Consider the following 26,266-nt stretch of genomic DNA (forward strand, 5'->3'; position numbering starts at 1 on the left):
ATTTATCTTGAGTATCTTTCACATATGGATTTATTATTTTTCAATAAACATTTTTATACACTGTCTGGATGTGCCACTGCTAACATTTAAGCAGTTCCCTATCAATGGACATTTAATTTTTTTGTAGTATTTTGCTACTCCAAATGCTGCATTGTATAGGCTTGCAAATGAAAACATTCTGTATCTGTTTATTTGTACAGTGAATTCTTAGAGGTGAAATTGCTGAGTCAAAAATTTGTTCTGTTTGAATTTTGTTGGTTATTACCAAATTGCTCACTAAAAAGGAAATACTTGGGAAGAAAAACTAAAGTTGTCCTGAACTGTAGTTTTATTGGAAATGCTTTTCCTTGGCCATACAATTTTAGCTCTCAGACTTCTGGTATAGATAGAATGTTCTGGATTTCAAGGCAAAATTCTGTATGTTCTTAACTGTCTACTCCCAGGCCCCCTATCCCTGTTCTCTGAGGGAAGGGTTTTTGTTTTCTCCCTTCAACTTTCAGGATAAATATGTAGAGATTTCACACTCTTCTGGAATGGATGCTCTATGCTGCAGAGGGCCCAGATTTCTCATTGGTGGAGAAAATTACAGGAGAATATCCCCCAGTGGATGGCTGAAGCCAGGGTCTTGCTGAGCATCCCACAAGCCTTCTTCAATCCCTCCAGACCCGGAAACAGCTGGGTCCTGCCAGTGTCCTTCTGCCTCCAGCCCCTACGGCAGGGAGAGATGGGACCAGCTAACAGATTGATTTCCTTTTAGGGATGACTGCTCCACCAACCCCCAGCCAACCAGGAGCTGAAAGTCCAGTGTAATAAATTGTATCCAGGACCACAGCGAGGAGGGGGAGTGAAATGACTCACGAGTCTCTGCATCCTCCCGTCACATTCCAACAGCTGCCTTCCTCAGGGCTTAGGTCACTCCCTAAGAGCAATACCCGGACCAGGCTGTGGAGCACAGCCACCGGTGGCCGGCCTGGCTGAGGGGGACCCAGTGAGGGGGCTGCAGACGAGTCCTGGCTTTTTCTTGTGGCCTGGTCCTTGAACAGGCTTGTGACCCTGGCTCCCCCTGGGAACAAGACAGTGTGTTTCTGCTTTCAAAGGGCTCTCAGTCTAGCCTCTGGGGACCCCTGTCCTCCTGTGCCCAGCTCAGTGCCCTAGAGGGAGACACACCTATGAGCTTGGTGACCCTGGGCAAGTCACTTCATTTCTCTAAACCTCAGTTTTCCCCTCTGCAGAAAGGATGGGATGAACTTAGTACCAGTCTCTAATGTTGTTAATAATGGATAAGCTGATTCATGTCAGAAACTTAGCTTGGGACCTGGCACACAAGCACTTAATATTAGTTGTTGTTATGACTACTATTTCTACTGTTCCTTTTGACCCATTTTGCAAATAAGACATTGGGAAATGTGTTTTGGCTGTAGCTCTCATCCCTGCCTATGATTTGTAATAATAAGAGTGAACATTTATATAGAGCTTATTATGTTCCAGGGTCTTATGCGTGTTGACTCATTTAATTCTGCCAAACCCTATGAGTCACCGTGAAATAGGTTCTATTATTATCCCCATTTTATGCATGAATCAACCGAGGCATGGAGAGGTTAAGCTACTAGCCCATGGCTGGTAAATAATGAAGTAGTGGATCCAGGGTTCAAACCCAGACTGTCAGCTCTGAAATCTTATCTTCCTAACCACTGTGTCTTCCTGCCTCCCACTATATGTTTATATATTTCTGTAGGAAAGTTTTCCAAAGTTATAACAGTTAAGTGACATTTATTTTCCTCTTTTTACTTGCATTTAAAAAATAAGAACTGTTTTTTTTTTCTTATCGTAGCAATATAACATTATACCAATTTTGAAAAATACAGAAGAGGAAGACTAAATTATCCCCAGTGCTATCACCTGGACCAGTGGTCCACATGAAGGGCCAGTTCTTTTGTATTTCCAGTCCACTGTGGACTGTGGTGTCCCACTGTGTGTGACTACTGTGCAGCTTGTGAACCTGGAACTTCCATCCCAGTTTGACAGCATTCAAGCTGGTCTGCACCCTGTTCAACTCACAGTTCCATGAGACATGTGCTTGGATGTTACAGCAATATTAAATTGCTAAAAGTTTCCAAATGCACACTCTAGAATTATTTTCCTGATAGGGTAACATGCAGTTCACAGACTGCTGCTGTCCTGTGAATCACTCTGCAAACTGCATTGACTTAGACACTGTTTCCATTTTAGCATATTTTCCAGAATTTAAAAAAATTTTATTTTTCGTTTCTTCACATTTCTTTTTCTCACTGTATTTCCTGTTACGATGTTCACTATAAATAATTCTTGAATATAAGAATTTAGTCTTTAACGACAATGATATTATAATATTCCATCTGATTAATGTACTATAGATGACCGACCTAGTCCTTCTGTCATGCGGTTCAGTATATTTCCATGTATTTGCCATGATAAAAGTATGATGTTGAACAGTTTTAGTCTAATTGCTTTTCCATATTTAATATTTCCATAGGGTAGATTTCCTAGAATGGAATTACTGGGTCAAACAATATGAAACCTTTTCAATTTCTTGGTAGTTATTACCAAAAGGGGATATGCCAATATATGCTCCCAGCAGTAGTCTATGAAAGTGTCTGCTTAACAACATCCTTTTCTGCATCCGTAATTATAATTTAATTAATGAGAACAACCTTAATTGTTTTTAATTTCTCTGATTACTGGTGAGGTTGGACATTTTCCATGCGTGTAGCCATTTATATTTCCTCTTTTGCTTTATACTTGACTGTTATTACTTTGAACAGATTTCAAGCTACTTTAAGTTGGAGGCCAAGTCAATCCGTACAGAAAGTCTGTACTTGCTGATGTATGGTCTCTCCTTTTTCTGGGTCCTTCCTCTTTTCTCTCTTTTCTCTGCTGCCAGAATTAGGGGATGGCTTTATATGGTCTTGATGGTCCCATCTTTAGAATAAGCCATCTGAATTCAGACCGAATAGTGTACATGGACAATGTAGCAAGTATTGGGACTGTGGTGTTTCTTTGTTTGATTTGGCCATGCAATGCAGTTTATGGGATCTTAGTTTCTTGACCAGGGATAGAACGTAGGCCTTCTTCAGTGAAAGCTTGGAGTTCTAACCACTAGCCCGCCAGGCAGTTCCCTATATGGGACTGTTATCTGAATGAATGTGTTCTCCCAAATTTATATATTGAAATCCTAACCCCCAAGTGGCAGTGTTAGGGGGTGGGGCCTTTGTGAGGTGATCAGAGAGAGGTTAGTGCCTTTATCACAGGGGCTCCAGAGAGAGCCCCTGCCTGCTTCCACCATGTGAGGACCCGGTGAGAATGCATCAGCTGCACACAACCATGCTGGTGCCTTGATCTTAGATGCTGACCCTTAGGACTGTGAGAAATAAAGTTCTGTTGTTTGTAAGACACCTCGTACATGGCAGTTTGTTATAGCAGCCCAACAGACTAAATTGGGGATATTTCTTGAGTATTTTCAATTTTTTGCTCAAAAATATTTTTTCTTTTTTTTTTTCCTTTTCCTTTTGTTTCTGTGTTAGTGTCAAATTTTGTCTTTTTGTAAGTATCACATGCCAACTCGAATCAAGCAGTTTTTGAAACTACTGATCTGCTGGGATTTCTGATGTATTTTTGTTAGTGATGGGGAAAGTAGGAAGCATTTTTGAAATGGGGATGAGTTTAGGAAAGTCTAGATGTCTGAGTACAAATATTTAGCCATGTTCCCATGTGCTGTGTGCTTTACTAGCAGTGTAGGCAAAGTGAGGCCCGAGGAGCAGTGCAGGCTGAGGTCTGGCAATAGATGTGGACCTGTGTTTCCCTTAAAGGGATTTGTTGAGAGCTCTTAGTTAATATTGGGCTTCCCTTATAGCTCAGTTGGTAAAGAATCCTCCTGCAATGCAGGAGACCCCGTTCGACTCCTGGGTTGGGAAGATCTGCTAGAGAGGGGATAGGCTACCCACTCTGGTATTCTTGGGCTTCCTTTGTAGCTCAGCTGGTAAAGAATCCACCTGCAATGCGGGAGACCTGGGTTCGATCCCTGAGTTGAGAAGATCCTCTGGAGAAGGGAAAGGCTACTCACTCCAGTATTCTGGCCTGGAGAATTCCATGGACTGTATAGTTCATGGGGTCGCAAAGAGTCAGACACAACTGAGCAACTTTCCACTTTCACAGTTAGTATCAGGAGATCTTTGTCAGTGAGGCGTGATTTCTCCATGTGCCCTTTCAAAGTCTGTGCCAGTGGCAGGTGTGGCAGTGGTAGTGGCACCAGAATATTCCACTGCAGGTGATTCTCACCTTTACAAACCTCCAGTCCCCTTCCAGGGTTGGTGGATATTTTTAAGCAATGCGAAAGACCCTAATCGGAACCTATAGTTACCATAAGGGCAAATAATTTTAACTAGCTAAAATACATAGCCATTAAGGGAATTGAGACTGGAAATTATTTAATTTCATACTTAGGAAAGCTATTAATAAGCATCCACTCAAAAAAAAAATAAGGTTCAAATTAGTTTAGAAAAAGCTAGGTTAAAGGAACTTCTTTTCTTCCTATCAAGGCTTAATACTTTCTCTGAATTTCTAAAGCAGGAGCTAACATATAGGATACAATATTTATAAAACTTTTGCTATAGGATCCTACTTTTCAAGAAGCATCTATTAACCTCTTGCAAAATAGGTGTTTTGTAGCAAACATCATTCAGTGGAAAATGCTGGAGCTGCCCAGCTTCTGTGGCATTGGTGTTCACATTGATCATGAGTCTTTGAAGCTGATGATTGTTGTGCTGAATTATATAGGATTATCTGGGAAATGAGATGGACTTTCCTGATAGCTCAGTTGGCAAAGAATCTGCCTGCAATGCAGAAGACCCTGGTTCGATTCCTGGGTTGGGAAGATATCCTGGAGAAGGGAAAAGCTACCCACTCCAGTATTCTGGCCTGGAGAATTCCATGGACTTATATAGTCCATGGGGTTGCATATCCCCTGCTTTATAAGATTGATTTTTTTTTTTTTTTGGAATGCAGTTATTCACCGCCAGCTCTCTTTTATGTCCAGTGGTAGAACAGTAGCCTTTGGGGAGCAATAGGATTGGGAAGTCGTCATCACAGGTCAGGTGTTTAATGGCACTAAAAATGTGTCCTCCTTTTACTAAAATAGAACAACCAAGGCAGTCGAGTAAGCTAAGACATTTGATCCAATTTAGGTTAGTGGGCCAATATTACATAGTGGTTAAGGAGAGTAGATGCTTAGAAATACAACTGCGTATGTCAGACCCAGACGTTGCCACTTAACTAGCTGTATGACTTTGGGCAGTGAGCCAACCCATCAGAATTCTCAAGTTCCCCACCTATAGTAGAGTGAGAATAATAATTTCACCTACAAGGGTTGATGTGGGAATTAACAATGCATGGTAAGAGCTCAGAATTTCACGTATCAGTTGAGAGCCTGGCGGGGAGCAGTTGGCATCCGTGATAAGGTAATCAGAGAGAGTGATGAAGGGACCTTCATCACTCCACCCAAGTGATGTGGGTGGAGTTGAAGGAAACCAAGGATGGCAAGGCACCCCAGGGCCGACAGCAGCTGGGAACAGATCCTACCTGTGAGCCTTTAAGGGGCAAGGGACGGGGCACTGACCAGCAGCTGGGAAGAAAGCTGTAGCTGTTGAAGAGCAAACCATGGCCTGGCAGGGAGGGAGCCAGGGGATAAACATCTCATCCACTGGTCCAGCCCAGCTGTGCCAGAGAGGGGATTTAGAGCAACAAGTGGTAAGGGCTCGGGGGGTGTTACCTAAGAAACACTTTTCTTTAATTTTTGTCATCAACTCTTAGTGGTGGCACACAGGCTTCTCTCTAGTTGTGACACATGGTCTTAGTTGCCTGAGGCGTATGGGATCTTAGTTCCCCAACCAGGAATTGAACCCTCATCCATGGCTTTGGAAGGCAGAGTCTTAACCACTAGACCACCAGGGAAGTCCCCAGCTAATTTGATGGATACTGTGTAATTAACTTCCTCTTTTCCCCCTTGGTCACAGAATCTTCTACAGGATTGCTGTTGCTTATTCTCAGTGGCACTTCTGGAAAATTGAAAATGATTTAACCTTATTGTGCCTCTTGCTTTCTTTCTGCAAAGGAGATACTGCTGGTATGTTTCTCATGATGTGAGATGAATTAATACATGTCAGGCACATAGAGCAGTGCCTGGTGCATAATAAGCTCTCAGTAAAAATGAAGCCATGAGCTGTTGCCTTTCTTCACAGTTCCAAAGGGATATCAATGTGTATATTCTGCTTTGTTGCAGGTAATAAGAAGGAGCTTGTTTTTCTCCTGGGTCTGGCCCTCCATCTCAAAGTTTAATACCTTTCTGATTGTGTGTTTCAGTGGTTGAGTCTCCATGCTGGACCTTAACTCAGTCCCAGAAACCCGAATACATTTTCTGATGCTGATGGTAACTCCTCTGTGCTGTACTTGGCACAATGAAGAAGGCATTTCTCGATCCTGCTCTATTAGCTCTGCCTATTAAATCTTTGTGCTAACGCACATGCTATCAACCCCACCAGCAAGTGTCTTGGCAGCCTCCTCCCTTCTCACAGAGGCCAGTAAGGCGGGCGCCATCTCTAAGACCCCGTCCACTTTTCTCCGTTTCCTCTTCTCTCCCTCTTTCCAAGGAGGAACCCCTATCAGTGTGGAACCCCTACTTCACTCTGCCTCCTCCTTTACGTTCCCCTTCCCCCACCTCTTCTATTGATGATAAGGGTGTGGAGAGACAGGGAGAGGGATCCTCTTGGTTTTCCAGTTTTGCCGTGAGCAGGAGTCTGTGGCTTTGATGTCACCTGGATGGAGAGCAGGTGCCCTGATTAGTCCTCTAAGGGCATGGGGACCCTACACAACCCTCGGGGTGGAGAGCTGATGATCAGAAGCTGATCGGAGCCCCCACTGTGTTCCCCCGCCAGCGCTCTGGGCATTTGGCCTGAGGGGTTCTGCTGTGGGACCCAGATCAATATCAGACCAAATAACTGAAGTATGTGTTCAGCATTTATGTAGGGCAGATGGGGAGAAGTTGGCTGTTTGTCTTCACAGTAAGACAAAGGGATGACAGTGTTTTTATTTTCCATCATTTTCTGAGCTAAGCAACATCTTGAAAAATATTTAAAAAGGGAGTTTAACAGTTACTCAGATACATCACTTATTCCCCTAAATAGGTCTAATGGCTAGGGTTAGTTTGGTTTTTAAATTTCATCAGACCTGGACCTGCTGAACTCAAGATCCTGTCAGCTCACTGGTTTCGGGCTTGGTGGTATGGCCTCTTGTTACACCTTGCAGTTTGCACACTGGGCAGTGCAAACAGCTTTATCCAAAGTAGCTTTCCAAGAGGACTGTGCCTTTCCTCCCCATCCCACCAAGTGCATCATCTTCTTTGACAAAGGGGGACCCATTATGCTTTATCAGTATGGAGGAAGCAGTATGGAAACTCGAGTTAACTGGTACCATATTTCCAATTTATTCCAGGGATGTTTTAGAATTTCTTATAAACTTGCACCCCATGAAGCCATCTAACTGGCTTACCATTTAATATAGCACTTTTTTTTTAATCACTGGGGAACGCTTAGATAGGAGGCTGGCCAGGACCTGAGTTATGGCCTGTGTGTAGTTTGTTTATTCATTTGTTCAGCAAACAACCAAGTGTTATTCCAGCCTGGGTGACCTTTAGGTCTTGGGGTTGCAGGTGACAGCAGGACATCCTGGGGCTCTCGTGTTGGAGGTGAAGGGCTCACGATTTGGGAAGATCACCCCATGTGTGGTAGGGATCATGGTACATGCAGACCCTGCTCCCTGGGGATGCCAAGGTGGGTGTCGGGGTCCCAGGGAAAGGATCCAGTCCTAACGGGATTCAAGAGTACACTCAGTCTCAGCAGGCCCAGGAGGGGGAAGGAGGAAAGCCCTTCATGCTAGAGCCCAGTCCAAGAACTTGATGCTGCCAGCAGTTGGAATTGCCTTGGTAGCCTAAGTCTTCTGTGGTGGGGCCAGCCCTCATGGGCATGGGATGGCAGATGGCCAGGACCTTGTGCCAATCACTAGGTGGGGACTGGAAAGAAAGCACTGAGTTTGGCCCCATTTGGGGCAGTGTGGGTGGTCCTGCTCACTTCCAGCTGTGGGGCTTGAGTCATCAGCAGCCCTGGCCAGGGTGCTTGGACGTGTGGCCAAACCCAGAGTCCTTTTGGTCCTGGCACCTGACCCTGGCCATCCACGTCTCTTCTGGAGATTAATGAGCCATTGTCTGATGTCACTGAGGAAGGCTGTGGCAGGCTGGGGAGGAGACCTCAGAATGTAATTGACATGGTTCTCACATGGTCCATATGGGATCACTCACATGTGCCTGGCTTTCCAGTTTACAAAGGAGGGAATTTGGGCTATGTCAATTACCAGCTGGGTATCTATGTACAAACCACTTAAACCCTCTTAGCCTCAGTTTCCTCGTTTATGAAACAAGGATAATGAAAGTCACTGCCTCGCCCATCTAATGGGTATTTTATTTGAGACAATGAAGGACAGGGCAAGAGGCCAAATGGGACACAAGAAAAAAGGGCTGGGACAGGTCTGGAGGAAATGCTGAGAATATAGTTTGTCACTCGAGAAGCAGGTGAAATGGTGAAGAAGGGTGTTCTCCTCTTCAGATTGCCTAAAATTGTGTAGTCTCCTTCTCAGTGGACACTGAAATTGCAGGGTTCAATGCAAATCAGATTGTAAATATGATTTTCCTGATCATAAAAGAAATACATGCTTATAAAAATTTTAAAAAATATTAAATATCAAGACAAACATTAAAATAAACCATAGTCTTTTTATTGCTAGTATTTGGATGTTTTCTCTCTCATTTGTATATCTAATATTTTAACAAAATAAAAATCATACTGTATATTCAGTTATGGGACTCAAGCTTTTGCAATGTAATTTGTAACATAAATGTTTTTAACAGAATTAGACTCATGGTGTGTATCAGTCAGGGTTCTCCAGAGAAACAGAACCAGTGGAAATATATCTGTATTTGTATATTGTATATACATATACACACATACAGACACATAACATACAGACACACATAAGTATTTGTACTAAGAGATACACACACACACACACATATATTTGAAGAGATTTGTCTCAGGGGGTTGGTGTTCATGTTTACAGGATTGGCAGATCTGAAACCTGTAAGGCAGGCCAGCAAGCTGAATACTCGGGCAAGAATTACTGCTGTAGTCTTGAGGCAGAATCTCCTCTCTTATGGGAAATCTCAGTTTGTGTTTGTAAGGCCTTGAACTGATCAGATCTGCCCACACTACAGAGGGTAATCTTTTTCACTTAGTGTTAATCCTATCTATAGAAATACCTTCGTAGCAACATCTAGCTTTTGATTCAATAACTGGGTACTATAGCCTAGCCAAATTGACACACAAAACTGACCCATCTTTGTATTTTTATCTTTTTGTTTCTCACGTCACAGATATTTTTTTCACAGCAGCATCAAACATTTTATAAGAACTTGATATGACTGTATTATTTTATTCACCAATGGCTTTACCATCATTTGTTTATAAGTTTCCCTGTTGTCAGATATTTAGGTTGTTTCCACTGTAGATGTAACACTTGATAAACATCTTTGGCTACATCTTTATATATATATATATGTATATATATATATTCCTTATTAGTCCCTAGAATATATCATTAGTGGAGAATTACTGAGTCAAAAGTAAAGATTTTAAGGCTTTTGATACACTTGGTCAAATTTTCTCTAGACTTCTCAAGGTGTGATCCTCGTACCAATACCATCAGTATAACCAAGTTGTGGTTGCTGTTTTTCAGTCCCTAAGTCATGTCGGACTCTCTGACCCCATGGACTGCAGCACACCAGCTTTCTCTGTCCATCACCATCTCCTAGAGTTTACTCAAACTTACATCCATTGAGTCGGTGATGCCATCAGCCATCTCATCCTCTGTTGTCCCCTTCTCTTCCTGCCCTCACTCTTTCCCAGCATCAAGATCTTTTCCAATGAGTTGGCACTTCACATCAAGTGGCCAAAGTCTTGCAGCTTCAACTGGGTAGCTTATGAGAAAGGAAGATTCTTGGGCCTCACCCCAGACCTACTGAATCAGAATCTGCATCTTAACTAGATGTCCGTGTGACTTGTGTACATTGCAGTGTGAGAGGCACTGCCCAAGAAAATTTGTTCTGATTTGTAAACCATCTGTAGTCTGAATGTGTGTGTTCTGAAATGTATCTGCTGAACTCCAGATGCCTGGTATTGTAGTAGATGAGGCCTTAGATAGGTCCTTAAGTCATGAGGGTAGAGTCCTCATGAGTGGGATTAATGCCTTATAAAAGAGGGTCCAGAAAGATCTCTAGCCTCTTCCACGTAAAAGGACATAGGGAGAAGGGGCCAGTTATGAACCAGGAAGACCAGTCTTCACCAGAGAACTTGACCATGCTGGTGCCTTGACTTTGGACTTGGGCCACCAGACCATGAGAATTAAATTTCTGTAGTTTATAAGCCACCTAGACTGTGGTATTTTGTTATAGCGGCCCGAATGGGCTAAGACATACCAGAAGTATTTGGGGATACTCAGTTCTCTTCTCTCTCATCAAAACTGGGCATAATTTTGTTTTTTTTTTTTACCTTATAAACTTGCTAGCCAAAAAATGATATTCTGTTGGTCATTTGATTTTTAGCTTGTAACAAATTTATTGAATCCGCTGACTTTCATTGGAATTCAGTCAGGAAAGAGCCCTCCCTAGCCTGAGCACTGCCTTAAAACATGCTCTGTGACATCTTAGGTGGATTGCATGTCCAGCTATGAGGACATTTAAGGAATTAGGACTCACCTGTAGGTTTGAAGGCCTAGTCCAGTCTGAAATCAAAACTTCAGCTTCCCTTCCAATTCCATGCTCTTCCACTCCCCCTGGCCCAGCCTGCCCCACAACTCCGGCATGGGTGTGGGTGATGGGCCTGGCGTGGCCTTTCGCTCTCTCCATTCCCTCCTCCTATTTCTCTTATCTGCAGTTGGGGCAGGAAGGAATATGAGAAGGGACAAAAGTCCTCCTATAGTGGTGCCATTGTTACAATGCTCTCCTGATGGTTGCTGGCTCACTGCTAATGTGTTTGGTTTTTCAGAGCTCCTGCAAGGAATTTTAAAAGAGTTCTTCAATGTGGTTAGCTTGCTTGGGATTTCAGTCTCTGGGAATCCGTGATGCAGTGGCCTCCCCTGTCATGCCTAAAATAATGGCATTCCAGGACTGCTGTTGCTGTCACCCATAGGAAAGCATGTCATCTATTTAAATTCCCCCAAAATGACAGCAACGTGGAATGAAAATTCTGATGTTTAAAAAGCATATTTCTGATTGTTAGAATATGGAAAAATCATTTCCTTTGCAGATTGGAACTTTTTTCTTTTTTAAGGTTCATTTCGGAGGCCTCAATTCCACTAGATTAGCCCAAAAGTTCATCTGGATTGCTTTCCCCTGATAAGGAATTCTTGGTTTGCTGTGACCATGTCTCCTCCCGATCTGGTTTCATAGCTCTCCCAGCCGAGAGTGTAGACCAGCCTCCGTTAGGCTCGCTGATTGACTGGGCCGTGGTGCCTGGTTAGCAGGTTCTGTCACTATTTCAGTGCCGTCCAGTGAGCGGGGGACTGCTCAAGAGCTCGAGCTAGTGTTTGCCATCCCTGCACCTCCCAGCTGGCCTAGTGGTGTCTGATGAGGAGCTTGGGGGTGGCTCGTTGAGAAGCTGGGGTGTTGAGTATGCTCTGAGTTGGAATTCCAGCTGACCAGCTCTGTGAACTTGGCCTTATCGTCTCGTTTCCTCACTGGCATAATTCAGATTAGTTCATTTATAAATGTGTATCATGTGCCTACTATGTGCTAAGCACTATTTTAGGAGTTGGGGCTGTGGCAGTGAATAGGCTAGAGATCTGAATAATGAGAGAGGGTCGACGATCTTGGGGATGAATGTTCCAGAAAGAGGGGTCTGCAGGTGCAGCCACAGAAGTTCAAGGAACCGAAAGGCTCCCATGGTTGAAGCTTGGAGGTCGAGGGGAAGCTGGTGGGAAATGGAGCTGGGAGTCGGGCCAAAGTTAGATCCCAAGGGGCTGCCAGAAGACTGAGTTTTTCCCTAAAGCACATGGAAAACTATCAGAGGATTTTAGAGGTGAATAACATGATCTGGTTTACTAGTAGTAGTAGTTACTGCTTCTCTTTGAACATTAACTGCAATTAAATAAGATAATATATGCAAAATTACTTAGTGGTATGCCTTGTATGTAGTAGGTGGTTGATAAGTGTTAATATTTTTACCTTTTAGCGAGACACTGGTGGTCTCCTACAGTTTGACCTTATGAAGTTTGTGGTAGGCTGAATAATGGCACCCCACAGATGTCCATGTCCTAACCCCTGGGCCTGGCAACTATGTCACCTTATAGCGCCAAGGAGAATTAAGGTTGCGAATGGAATTAACGTTGTTAATTTAATTTTAAGGTGAGACCTTAAAATACGGAGAGTGTCCTGAATTATCCAGATGGGTCCAGTGTAATCATAATAATCCTTAAAAGAGGAAGAGCAAGGCAGAAGGGAGTCAGAGGAGACACGACCATGGAGAAAGGCCAGAGAGAGACAGTGTTACTGACTTTGAAGACGGGAGAGCAGCCATGAGCTAAGGAGTGCAGGGTGCTGCAGAGCTGGAAAAGGCAGGGAAATAGAACCTTTTACATTCCCCTTAGAGCCTTAGATGATTGCTTCTTGACAGGAAAGCTACAACAAATCTAGACAGTGTGTCAAAAAGCAAAGACATCACTTTGGCAACAAAGGTCCATATAGTCAAGGCTTTGATCTTTCCAGTAGTCATGTACAGTTGTGAGAGCTGGACCGTAAAGAAGGCAGAGCGCCCAAGAATTGATGCTTTCGAACTGTGGTGCTGGAGAAGACTCTTGAGAGTCTCTTGGACAGCAAGGAGATCCAACCAGTTAATCTTAAAGGAAATCAACCTTGAATACTCACTGGAAGGACTGATGCTGAAGCTGACGCTCCAATACTTCGGTCACCTGATGCGAAGAGCTTTTTCACTGGAAAAGGCTGTGATGCTGGGGAAGATTGAAGACAGAAGGAGAAGAGGATGACAGGGGATGAGATGGTTGGATGGCATCACCGATGCAATGGACATAAACTTGGGCAAACTCTGGGAGATGGTTAGGGACAGGGAGGCCTGGCCTGCTGCAGTCTGTGGCGTTGCTGAGTTGGACATGACTGGGCAACTGAACAACAAAAACTAGAGCCTCTAGAGGGGAATGAAACCCTGCCAACATCTTTTTTATTATTATTAACTATTTTTGGCGGCTCTGGGTGTCTGATGCTGTGCGTGGGCTTTCTCTAGTTGTGGTGAGCAGGGGCTTCTCCTGTGGCAGAGACTGTAGGTGCTTGAGCTTCAGTAGTTGCAGCTCTCAGGTTCCAGAGCATGTCATCTTCAGTAGCTGTGACACACGGGCTTCGTTGCCCTGTGGCATGTGAAATCTTCCCGGACCAGGGATTGGACCCTCGTCCCCAGCATTGACAGGCAGATTCTTGAGCACTGGACCACCAGGGAAGTCCCCTGCCAATATCTTGATTTGAGTCCAGTGAAGAACCCGTTTGGACATCCGATGGCCAGAACTGTGAGATAGTGACCTTGTGTCGTTTCAAGCCACTAAGTATGTGGTAAAGATTTCGTACTAAATATTCCAAACTCCAGTTTAGTTTGCTCCAGTATGACCTATGACGCATGTGTTTTAAGATTGCCATTTAGTTCACCATCTGTTGATTGATGCCTACGGCATGCCAGGCTAGATAAGACGACTCTGGAGGAGCTGACCGATTAGGAGACTTTCTGGTATTTCCCACAACCTCCAGAGGTACCAAACTCCATATGTGCCTCTGGTGGCACATGGCAGCCTCTTAAGTACAGAAGTGAAATGAGGCCTGCTTTTCATTGACCTGGGAGGGCAGGGGAAGCGGCTGAGCTGGTGGTGAGAGGTTGGGCTCTCAGCTCCAATCCCCTTGGCTGGTGACCCAGACACAAGGACTGCAGGGAGAGGTGGGCTTGCCCTGGGCCCAGCCCCCAGGCCTCCTCCATGAGGCACCCCAGCCCTCCCCCTGCCCCCACTAACACCCCTTCTCAGGCCCTGCCTCTCTCCTGGGGGGGCTCTGGGCCAGCTGCCTCCTTGCTTGGACTGCTCTTATTTTCCCTTTACTAATCGTCAGGTTCTGTCTGTGGAGGCGGCAAACAGGGGCTCCTGGAGGCAGACCTGCCCAGGCACAAGTTAGGGGCTCAGCAATGCCCGGGATGTGATTGGTTGGGGCTGGATACAAAGGGTTCCTGTATAAAGCAAGAGCCTTCGCTTTATCCTTTTAGGGAAGTTCATTCTCTCTGGTTGCCTCTCCTCCTCCTTTTGGAGATGTTGCTAGAATATTTCTGCAGCAGGGGCCCAGCCTATACCAGTCCATCCTTCACACTGAAACTGTCAGAACATATGTGTCAACACCAACCACCAGCTCTGACCTAGTCCCTCATTGACTGGAAATCCCTCTCGTCTTATCACCCCATTTATAGCTGTGGTTTCAAACATTAAAAAGAATAATAAAATCAATGCATTTTTTTTTCAGTGAAATATCAGTATATAAAGCTGAATACCAGGAGGCAGTAAAGTATAGAATTGTCATTAAGTATCAGGACTCTAGCATCAGACAGAGCTGGGTTCAAATCCAGACTCTGCCACTTATATAATCCCAATGAGTTGTCTAATTGCTGAATTCATTTCCTCACCTGTAAAATGGGATGTTGGCAGTTCTTAGTGCATGGGGCTGTTTTGGAGATCAGAAGTGATTACTTAAGAGAGTGCCTGGCTGAGCATAGGTACTCAATAAAATGTTGGCTCTTATTACTAGAATATGAATTAATCTTCTAAGTTCTCATGTATAACATGTATTATCATTTTATTATACAAGTGTATAATTAATATTTAATTATACAACCCATTGCAGACAGTAGTTTGGCTATCTGTATGAACACAGAACTTTTTAAAAATTAATTTTATTTTTTTGAAACATTTCAGACTTATAAAAAATTTTGAGGAGTACAGAAATTCCCATTTGCCTTGTATATAGTTTCCCCTATTGTTAACATCTTACACTAGTATGGCACATTTGTTACCATTAATGAACCAAGATTGATACATAATCATTAACTAGGCTCTGTACTTTATTCCCTAGTTTTTACCTAGGAACTTCATTTATCTGTTGCAAAATTGCATCCAGGATAGCAGATTACATTTATGATTTTTTTTAAGTATGATAGCATGTTATTTTAGTTTTTAGAATACTTATTTACTTGGCTGCGCTGTCTTAGTCGTGGCATGCAGAATCCTGTTGCCTGACCAGGGATCGAACCTGGGACCTCTGCATTGGAAGTGCAGAGTTTTAACCACTGGACCACCAGGGAGGTCCCGGCATATTACATTTAATTGTCACTCAGAAATGGAATTAGGCTCCTCTAAGGAATTAGGCTCCTGTTGTGTGTGACAGGCTCTCAGACTTCTCTTGTTTTTGATGGCAATTTTCAGGAGTATTGATGTTTTGTAGATATTTTGTAGGATGTCCCTGTATTGGAATTTGATGTTTCTCTCCTGGTTACCCTGGAGTTGAACGCAGGAATTTGCAGTCAGTGGATCGTGGATGGCTACCACAGAGTTCTCTTAGCTTCAGCATCCATGAAATTAGAATCGAATGTCTGCGGGAACTTTCAAGCACAGTTTGGAGAATCACGGATAGATAAGCAGGGTCCTTGGTGTGGCCTATGAGATCCTTCTCAGCCTGCCCTACCCACTTCTCTGGCCTCTTCTGCCTGCTGGGAGCCCTCCAGATTCACCACAGTCCCCCGAGAAGTCTGGCCCTTGATGTATATTGATTCTTCTGCCTGGAATGCCTGCCCTCCTTTCTGTGTCCATCTAATTCTTGGCCTCTGAGATCCAGGTTAACTCTTGCCCCCTCCCTGATGTCCTTCCCACTTTCCCTAGGGAGGCTGACACTGTCCCCGGGGTTCCCTCAAAACTTGGCATTTCTCTCTGTATTGTCCTTCTGGGTACAGGTATCAGTCCACCTCTCCCTCTGGGTCAGAAGCTTCTTGAGAGCAGGAACTGAGTCGTAATCCTCTCTGTATTCTTCATGCCTGGTGTGAGGCCTGGCATGCAGTAAATGCTTAAGAGCTAGCTGTTCAGTGAATGACTGACATTTAAGAGAGGTGCTGTGTCTGTACCTGCCTTAACACAGCATGTTTCCTTGATCCTTAAAATGTGGGGATGTCCCTGTGGATGAAGGATGCCAGTAACTAGCCCTTGGGTGGCTCTTTTAAAGCCACTTTCTCCCTGCCCCTGAGAGGTGTGAGTACATGGTGTGAACATGGAAAGGGCCACCAGGGGGCTCCAGGGAGCAGTTCACCGACCCAGCCTGAGAGGAAGATTGAGTGGTGACTTCAGCAGCCAGCCTTGAGTCCTGCAGAATTCACAAAAAAAAAGTGTGTCCAAAGAGAGGTCTGTTTTGCTACTGATGTACCAGGCTCTGTAGCAAGGACAGGATGTACCAGCCTGTTCTGAAAACACGTGTGGGCCCCAGACAGTCTTTTTCCCCCAGAGATTTCTGCCTGCAGAAATTCGCACAAAAGATACCGATAGCCAAGAAATAACATTTGCAGGAGCAAATGATCTCGTTACAACTGCCAGCAGACCTTCACTTCATTCAGATATCCGCATTTCTGCTTCCACTGCAGAGTTAATAGTTCTCCCTGGATCGGAAACTCTTAATGGATATTACTAAAGCCAAGATTATAACTGAGAAGTTGGAGCCAAAATCTCAGGGCTTTTTTTGAATTCTATGAGAAGGGGGAAAAAATAGCTGAGTTGATTTAAGATAATGAAATTTGAATTAGAAATTTCTGTCTGGGGTCAGTAACCTCTTTAATTTTGCCCTTGTGGCTGGTATTATTAACACTCGTAAGAACAACAGTAGCTCTAGCGTATTGGGTACCTACTCCATGTTACGCTCTGGGATGGACATTGTGCCCACGCCAGGTACCTGCCCTTGGGCATCCAGGGGGAAATAAAGCAGCATAGTCCTCACCCGTTCTGCTGCAAAGATACGAGCTCCGTCACATAGGTGAGGCAGCTGAGGGTCAGCCACATTAAGTGGTTTGTCAAGGCTGGAAATCAAATTCTTTCTGGCTTCAAGACTTGAAGTCTTGTCAGTCACGCAAGCACACCCCAAAAGGATCTAAAATAGCTGCCAATCATGAAACATGTCTGTGCTCCAGGGGATGGGATGGGATTGGATTATTGCAGGAGACAGAAACATATAGTATTGCAAGTAAACCCATCATTAATAATAATGATAAAAAGGATGATAGTATCTTACAGTTCTGGGGCTACAAGCTTCCCAGCAGTCACGGTAGACAAATGAAAATATGGGGGGGGGTGGGGGGTGGGAATCTGCTAGAATTGAATGCTGTTTGCACTCAGAAGACTTTTATAGTTTAAGAGCAAAGTTAAGATGGAATCTCTGAACTCGCATGTTTTAAGAGGCAGACTCCTCCTCCTAAGGGTTTTGACCCAGCTGCTCATGATCCTCCCGCACCCACCTTCTGTTTGGCTCCCCAAATGTGACGGTGATCAGGTGAGGTGCCCATCGGACAGGCTCCAGGAAACTGGCCCTGGCGGCTCCCTATCCCAAAGGCTCTCTCGCCAGAATTTCTGAGAATGAACATGCTAAACCATAGAGCCCAGAACCAAACTTGGAGAACACTCCAGCCCCAGCTGAAAGGCATTAATTGTCTATCCACAGCTTTCTTAAACAGGAGAGCGTTTGTAACTGGAGCGCAAAGCAGTTTCAACACAGAACCATGACTAAAGGAGGATATGCAAAAACCTCTCATACTTTTGTCCCATAGCCTAAGTCCCTTTAGAAGCCTCCAAGCTTCTCAGGACCGGGTGTGTGCCATGCCCTTAGCCGGGCGTCACGCTCCCATGCCCGGCTCATCCTTGGCAAGTTCACTTCTCTGTGCTCCAAGACTTACCCCGGGGTCAGCATGGAGCTATTAATTATTTTTCTTTGTCAAACCTTTGTCAGCAACTTCATCCCCAAAAAAGTGGTTTGTATTCCCTTTGGCAAGAGTTGTGACTCTAGTAAATAAGAGATAATTACACTCGGGTTTTAAAATTAAAACACCCGAAAAAGCTAACAGTGCCAGTGAGGAGTTACTTATATTTCACAGCAGCCTGCTTCCCTTGGGACAACAGACTGAGTTTGCTGTGTTTCATGCAGACTCTGAGGGGTTTGAAGATAGATTTTTATTTTAAGAGGCCTGAAACTCTTCTCTTGCTTCTAGTTCGTATGAAATCATGCTTCACATTCTTTCGTATTTTAGCACCTTTGGAGGAATTTAAGGCTCTAAAACTGCAATTAAAATGTGAGCATTAAGGAGTCGCAAGATTAAATGAGAGAATGTATCAGAAAGCATTTGGAGATGTTTTTATTGCATCATGTTCATTCTATGTGCATAATGCTTGGATTTGGCAGGGAAGGAGAAAGGCGTTCTTGTCTTGTGGCTGCTGAGAATTTCTTTCTTTTTTTTTTTGTCCTCTACTTTGCACTTGGAAAGTGAAAATATATTCAAGTGAGTCCTTACAAACATTTGATCTTGTTTTCATAAGAAGTGAGAGGAATTGTGAAATGTAATTTTAAAAGTGGAAATATACATTTTTTTCTCATGAAGAATTATTTGCTTAGCGTCGTTTGGCCAGTGACCCCATCTCTGGGGCAAGAGAGAAGTGTAAGGTGTGGCTGACCCTTGCTGCCTGTTCACAACAAACCTCTCGTTAGTGTGCCTGGTGGAAGTTGGTGAAGTTTTGCTTCATGGAGCTGCTGAGGGGAGAAGACGTTCTACCGCTGTGTCAGAGGACCTAATGCCATAGAATGAAGGGCTGTGCTCTTTTTAGAATGTAAGGCTGCTGCAGAGCCCACCTGGGCACTGGTGGGCAGGCTTAGCTCTTTGCTTTTCCCCCACGTGCCCCTCCCCCACCACCTTGATGAGTGATGTGCGGAGGCCAGTAGAGAGCACCGAGGACTCCAGAACTTGGGGAGAGTATGTCTGACAAGTGAGCTGCCAACTGTACTTACACAGATGGGCGTTTGGGCCCTGGATATCTATGAATACCCACCCCACCCCCGCCAAAAGACATTGTAGGGCCTGTAGGAGTAAAGATGGTGTGGAGAACTTGAAACCAGGATTCCAACATGGTGGAGTGGAGAGAGTTAAGTTTCATGTGTTGTGTGCTAAACTTTCTCATAGGGCTTTCATATCTGTAAATTATAGGAGAAAGCCCTCTTTTGACAACCCTGCATTTAAGACGTTTCCACCACTTTGACTATTAAGTGGCATTATCTTGCCCTCCCCACCCCCACCCCAGATGTGCTTTGATAACCAGGCAGCACTCCCTGATGTCATCTATACTTACATTTATTTGGAGGCATGAGGAGAGTTTTAGCCCTTGAGAAACAATGGCCAGTGTTTACTCTCCAGGGGAATCAGCCTTTACATCATCTGAACCTAAGACATTTTCTGAACTGTAATATATATTATCACAGATCTTAATTTGAGGCATAGATGTTAGAATAATTTCATTTTGAAATATGGTGGTAGTAAAATCCAGCATTAACGTGAGCAGTCAGTAATTCAAACTTTTATTTGCTCTGCTATCAAAGGAATATCTTTCTGCTCCCACCAGCTGGGTGTGGGGAGCAGGGAGTGTGGGGGTGGGGGGAGGGGGAAAGATTTAGCGTTTTTGCTGATAATAGTACTTTTCCAGCCCAATTTGATTTTTTTCTTAAAGAACTGCTTCCCCCGCCTCCCCCTTGTAACTTGATTTGTTTAGTTTCTGAAGTCCATAAGAGTCCTGCGTGGCTCCCTGGATCTTTGTGAAAAGGCACATGACCTTTCCCACTAAGCTGTTGGCGCTAATCTATGCATGCCTTACCAGGGGCAGAAAGTTTGAAAACTTATGAGAACTGTTTATAATCTCCATTTGTTTCCCCCTTTCAACATCTTAATGCCACAGTGAACTGGCTGTTTTGGCAAAGAGGTCTCAAGTGGGATGATTGAGGGGGAATTTTCCCCCTTGGTGGAACTGATTGACTAGCCTATGTGAGCTGCTTTAGAAAACTTTTCATCTGTAGAATAATTTTGGCCATTATGAACATAAATGGCTTTGTCACCCTTTAGCAGGCAGATGGAGCATGTGTTTCACATTATTAATTCGAGGTGGTGTTAGGGCTGGTTGAAGCAGCTTTTAAGAAAGCAGCGTCTACACGGCCCCATCATGTTTCCAGTTCCACTGCTCAGGCAGTGTTCACACTGCCCAGGGTTGCGGAACAGCCCCTTCTGATGGGAATGCTGTGTGACATGGACCTTGCCAAAAACTAATGGATCATTTACAGGAAATAAGAAGTTAAGGAGGAGGATGAGTCAGTAGACTTCAAAGCGAACCCATTTCCACAGAACTTAAATAATGAATACCAAAGACTGAGGATTTCACAGACAGCTTCTCCAGCTCTCAGTGCAGCTGGAAACTTCGCGCAACTCCAGTACTGTCTGCTCTGATAACAGGGTCCCAAATGCTTCAGGAAAGAAGAGGCGATAAGGAAGAGTAGGGCAGGGATGAAAAAGAAAGAAGGGGAGTGATTTGCAAAGAAAGATAGAGGAAGAAGGGTGGATGGGTGGATGGATGGGATAGATGGAAGGAGGGATGGAGGAGAAGGGAGAAGGAACAGAGGGACGGAGGGGCAGAGGCTGGGGGTGTCAGGTGGTGGGTAGTTAAGTCTAATTTTGTACAGATATATTTTGTGTGGCAAGTATCCTGGTACCCCTGTCATGTGGGTCTCTGTTTAGCGGATTGTGCTGTGCTGTGCTTAGCCACTCAGTCGTTTAGTGGATTACTAAAGTCAAAATAAAATTGTGTATCTTTTAAATGCCACTTAGTCATTTATGAGATCATAGACAAGGGGTTTAAGGAGTTTTCTTTTGGAACTGCTTATGATGGAGAACTGTGTTTGAGAAAATTGAGTGCTGGTTCAGATTACAAGCACAGCACAGAGGTCCCTCACTTAAGGAAACTTGTATATATCAGTGAAACAGTTGGATTCGGGAGATTTATGTGTATGACATAACTTTTTTTTTTTTTTTTAGATTTAAGGGAAACTCTATTCAGTCTTTTCCAAAAGCAACCTAGTTTAAAAACGAATTGAGATCAATAGACAAGGAAAAGCTAGACAGATAGGCGAACATACACACCCACGAAGGGAAGGTAGTACAGGTCAGGGCTGCCAAGTCAGACTCTCTCCATCTTGGAAGTGAGGTCATCACAGATCATAGTCAGCTCACCATTCCCTGTAGTCCTCTGCTCAACCACCTCCTCCAGCGAGTAGGCTCGCATCTGCTCCTTCCTCAGGACCCCCTGCAGCGCCAGGGCGTCCGTCTGGGCCTTGTTCCAGACCTGGGCAATCTGCTTGTTTGCCTGCTGAAGCTTCTCCTCCCCCTGGTCCTTCAGCACCTGGTCCTTCTGGCCCTCCTTCCTGATCCTCGCTTTGTAATCCTCAACGCACTTCCTCAGCAACTCTTGATTCGTGCGGTGGCCTTCGATCACCTTCTGTTTCTCAAACTGCTTGAAGAGGTCGAAGAATGACTTCTTGTAGTACAGGTCTGCCGTCCGCTGAGCTTTCTCCTTCAGAACCTCTGGATCTCGACCTTGGCAGATTCCTTCTCTTTCTGAGCCTCCTCCGTTGCCTGGTTCACAGGCCCCTCAAACCCGTCCACGATCTTCCCAGGGTCTCCAGGACCCTCTCCTGCAGGTCCACGCACCTGCCCTGCAGCGCCTCGTTCTCCTGCGTGGCCTCCACCGCTGTGTCCAGCGGTTCCACTTTCAGGAGTTTATCCATAAGAAACAATTAGACAAAGGTATGAACACTGTGTGGATAACAGCATTGTTCATACTTGTGAAAACCTTGAAATAAACTTATACATCTAATAGATATCAATAAATCATGGTGTATGTATATTGCATATACTATAACATCATCAAAAATACAATGCAGTTCTGTATTATTGACATGGAATGATTTTCACAGTATATTAAAAATTTTCAGAAAGTATATGCTTATATGTGTATAAACACTTATATTTACATTGAAAAAAAGTCTGGAGGGATATACCTAAACTGTTAACAATGATTAAAACTAGGGAGGTACGGTTTGGGGTGATTTTAATTTTCTTGTCTGCAGTTTCTCATTTGTTTTCTACAGTGAATATGTATTACTTGCCTACTCTAAAAAACAATTGAAAGAAAAAAAAAAAAAAACAGTTGGTAAGAGAGGGGGATTTTTCACTCTGAGAGAGGATTTATTTAAGCTTTTTTCCCACAGAGAAGGGCCCAAGTTAAGTTTGTGTTTACAGAGCCCTTCCCAATGTTGGAAGGGGGGAAAAAAAACCTTCCCAAATGTCAAAATCCTGTTTCTGGATCTCTTTTGCTTCAAGGGCCCTCTGGTGCCAAGCCCTCCTCCTTGCTCACAGCCTGACCGGAGTCCTCTCGGGTGGCCGGATGCCCTTGCAGCCAGCAGAACTGGATGGGGAGGCAGCAGGGGTGCCTCTGGCCAGATGGTAGGTGCCCTTGCCTCTGGGCTGGAGACTCTAGGTTCTAATGGCAAGTGACAGAGACCACCCAAGGCCAGCATTGGTATTTTAAAAGACTTGGGGACTGGAGGGGGAGGAGAAATCACTTATCTAAAAGAAGAAACCCTAGACTGCCAGTCACTGGAAGGTTCTTGCTGGACGCAGGCCCTCTTGGTCTGGAGGAAAACCAGGAAGTGCATTCGTGCCCCATTTTCAGAAGTTCTCCAAGCACATCAGCATGGGCCCATCGAGGGTCTGAGGCGGGGTGTGGGGGCTTTCTCGCTGCCTTTTCCATGATAAATTCTTCTACTTTCTGGGTGGCGTGGGGTTTTATCCCCCCACTGTGGGCTTGACAAGGGCGCTCTGGCAGGTCCTGACCACAGGCCTCCGAGAAGTCCCTTCTGTATCTGCTCTTCCATCTGCTGGAAGGCCATGGTGACCTCTGGGACTACTTCCCACTCTTGTCTTGATTTTTTTTTGTTGGATCCAGCTGGTCTCATCCCCGGGGCAGGATGGGTGTGGGAGGAAGACCAAGACAGTTGGGATTCTTTAGCTGGTGGGTTGCTGGCCTGGAGGAAAGCCCAGCTTCTCAGCCATCCCTGCCACAGCCTCCCCCCACCGCCTAGTTCTTGGTTGGAATGGAAGATTCAGTTCTAACTTGGTTTGGAATCAGCATGCTGATTGCTTCCTTCTCAGCAACTGGACCTCACTGGAGCCAGACTTAATCTTTATTCATCACCCACTGGCTATGTGATCCAGGCAGATCATTTAACCTTTCTGAGCCTCTGTTTCCTCATCTGTAAAATTTCAGCTTTATTGGGGGTGGAGGTTGGAGGGGAAGATGGGTAGGTTGAAGACTTACTTCCCTAACATAGGGAAGTGCTTCGAATAATAGCTCACACACTGTAATAAAATTATTACTGCTGTGACAACTGACATTGACTGAACAATACTTTATGTCAGGCAGTTTTCTAAATACTTTGCCTATAAAAATTTACTTAATCCTCACAATGGCCTCTAGAGTAGATACTAACTAATCCCACTTACAGATGAGAAAAATGGAACCATGGAGAAATTGAATAACTTGCTCAAGTTAGTATATGAATTAGTGAAATAACCAGGCTGTGACCAAGAAGTTTTTTTTTTTCTTTTCTTTTTTTTGTTGTGGTAAAATACACATAACATGGGCTTCCTAGGTAGCAGGAGGCCTGGGTTCGATCTCTGGGTCAGGAAGATCCCCTGGAGAAGGAAATGGCAACCCAGTCCAGTACTCTTGCCTGGGAAATCCCATGGACAGAGAGAGAAGCCTGGCAGTCTATAGTCCATGGGGTCGCAAAGAGTCAGACATGACTGAATGACTAAACAACACAGAACATAAAATTTACCATCTTAAGCATGTTCAAGTGCACAGTTCAGTGGTGTTAAGTAAATTCACATTGCTGTGCAGCTGATCTCCAGAGCCCTTTTTCATCTGGTAGAACTGAAGTTCTATATCCGCTAAACAGCTACTCCCTATTACCCGTCCCCTACCCCAGACCCTGGAAACCACTGTTCTACTTTCTGTCCCTATAAGTAGAACCATGCAGTATTTGTCTTTTTGCGACTGGCTTATTTTACTTTGCATAATGTTCTCAAAGTTTACCTATGTTGTGGTATGTGTCAGAATTTCCTTTCTACGAGTAAATGATATTCCATTACGTATATATATATACACCAGATTTTCTTACCCATTCATCTGTCCCTAGACATCTGGCTGTTGTAAATAATGCTCTTATGAACATAGATATATCTGTTTGAGTTCCCGCTTTCAGTTCTTTCGGGCATATGCACAGGGGTGGAATTACTCGGTCTTATGGTAAATCTATTTCTAATTCCTTGAGGAACAGCCATACTATTTTCCATTATGGCTATACAAGTTTATGTTCCCACCACAAGAATTCCTATATCTCCGCATTCTCCCCAACACATGTTTTGCTCATAGTAGCCATCCTAGGGGGTATGAGGTGGCATCTCATTGTGTGTGTGTATGTGTTTTTAAAGATTTTTGGATGTGGACCATTGTTAAAGTCTTTACCGAATTTGTTACAGTATAGCTTCTGTTTTATGTTTTGCTTTTTGGCCCTGAAGCATGTGGGATCTTAGCTCCCCAATCAGGTATTGAACTCGTACCCCTGCACTGAAGAAGCCTTAGCCACTGGACTGCCAGGAAAGTCCCTCGTTGTGGTTTTGACATACGTTTCCCTGCTGATTAGTGATGTGAGCTTCTTTTCATGTTCTCCTTGGCCCTTTATGTATCTTTGGAGAAATGTCTATTCAAGCTGTTTGCCCATTTTTTAATCAGGTAGTTCGTTTTTTTTGTTGTTCAGTTGTAGGAATTTTTAATATAGTTTGGGTATTAACCCTTTATCAGATGTATGATTGACAGATGTTTGCTTCCATTCTGCCTTTTCACTCTGTCGATTCTGTCCTTTGATGCACAGAAGTTTTAAGCTTGGTGTAGTTCAATTTATTTATTTATTTGTTTTTTACTTTTGTTGCCTTTGCTTTCGGTGCCATAGCAAAACAGGGAATACTTTTGGGTGATCTATAGTTGAGGAAAGATGAGGGAATAAGCAAATTCTATCCATTTTGTTTGGAAAAGTAAGACATGAAGACAGGAGCTAGCACCCTTTGTGGTGTTGAGTAGTGTAGAGAGACTAAAAAAAAAAAAAAAAAAAAAAAAATAAGCTATAACTAAGCAAAGGCAGTTTGGAATTGGATCTCAGCCCAACATGAAGAGAAAAAGAGCCTAAGAATACTGTATTAGCAGACAATGTTTGAAGCAGAAAAAAGAAAAAGTCCTGAAGGGCTGAGAGCCAAAAAGTCCAAGTAAGAATAAAAAATTAGGAGAAGATGGGGAAATGATGGGCCTTTGACAGTCTAAAGGGGGGAAAAGGTGGTGTGCATTAGAGAAGGATTATTGGGTTGAAATTTGAGCAGGGAAGTTAAAAAATTCTTTTGGCTGGGCAAAAAGGGAGATTCTACTGCCGGGGAAAATGGATTTTGCAACAGTAGGGGAGAAAAAGCAGGACACAGAGGAAGTGAGGCTGCTAATTACGAGAGGGAGGGCTTTTCAGAGACTCAAGGAAATGACTGCAGAGCTAAATTTTTAGTCCCTTTCAGCCTTCCCTGTCAGGGGTTCCAGCAACAATGAGCCAGCACAGCCAGAGCAGGCGAGGAAACAGGAGACTCGGCAGCCCTGAAGAGCGTGCAGAGAAGTATCTGAAGCCCATGCATGCCCTTTGGTTTCTATTATTTATGTTAAAAATGGCGAGCACTGTACTGTGGCAGGAAGAACCCTGGCCATGATTGCTGCTGCACACCCCTGAAAGGCGGGAGAAGCCTTCAGTGTCTGAGGCAAACAGACCTCGAACAGCAGCAGCCTGGCCGGAAGGCAGTGCCACATGCCAGGGGAGGGTTCATCTGGA

The 26,266-nt window shown here is 44.2% G+C and overlaps 1 protein-coding gene and 1 non-coding gene across 2 annotated transcripts in view; one reads left to right on the forward strand and one right to left on the reverse strand.

The window, feature by feature from the left end:
- The window catches only part of PARVA (parvin alpha), a 168,227-nt gene that overhangs the window by 17,541 nt on the left and 124,420 nt on the right, over positions 1-26,266 (forward strand). The window lies entirely within an intron of this gene.
- On the reverse strand, positions 15,458-15,530 carry TRNAG-UCC. Its single transcript has one exon. It is a non-coding gene; the product is annotated as a tRNA-Gly (tRNA).

The sequence above is a fragment of the Capra hircus genome, chromosome 15, assembly GCF_001704415.2.
Source record: "Capra hircus breed San Clemente chromosome 15, ASM170441v1, whole genome shotgun sequence".
NCBI lineage: Eukaryota > Metazoa > Chordata > Mammalia > Artiodactyla > Bovidae > Capra > Capra hircus.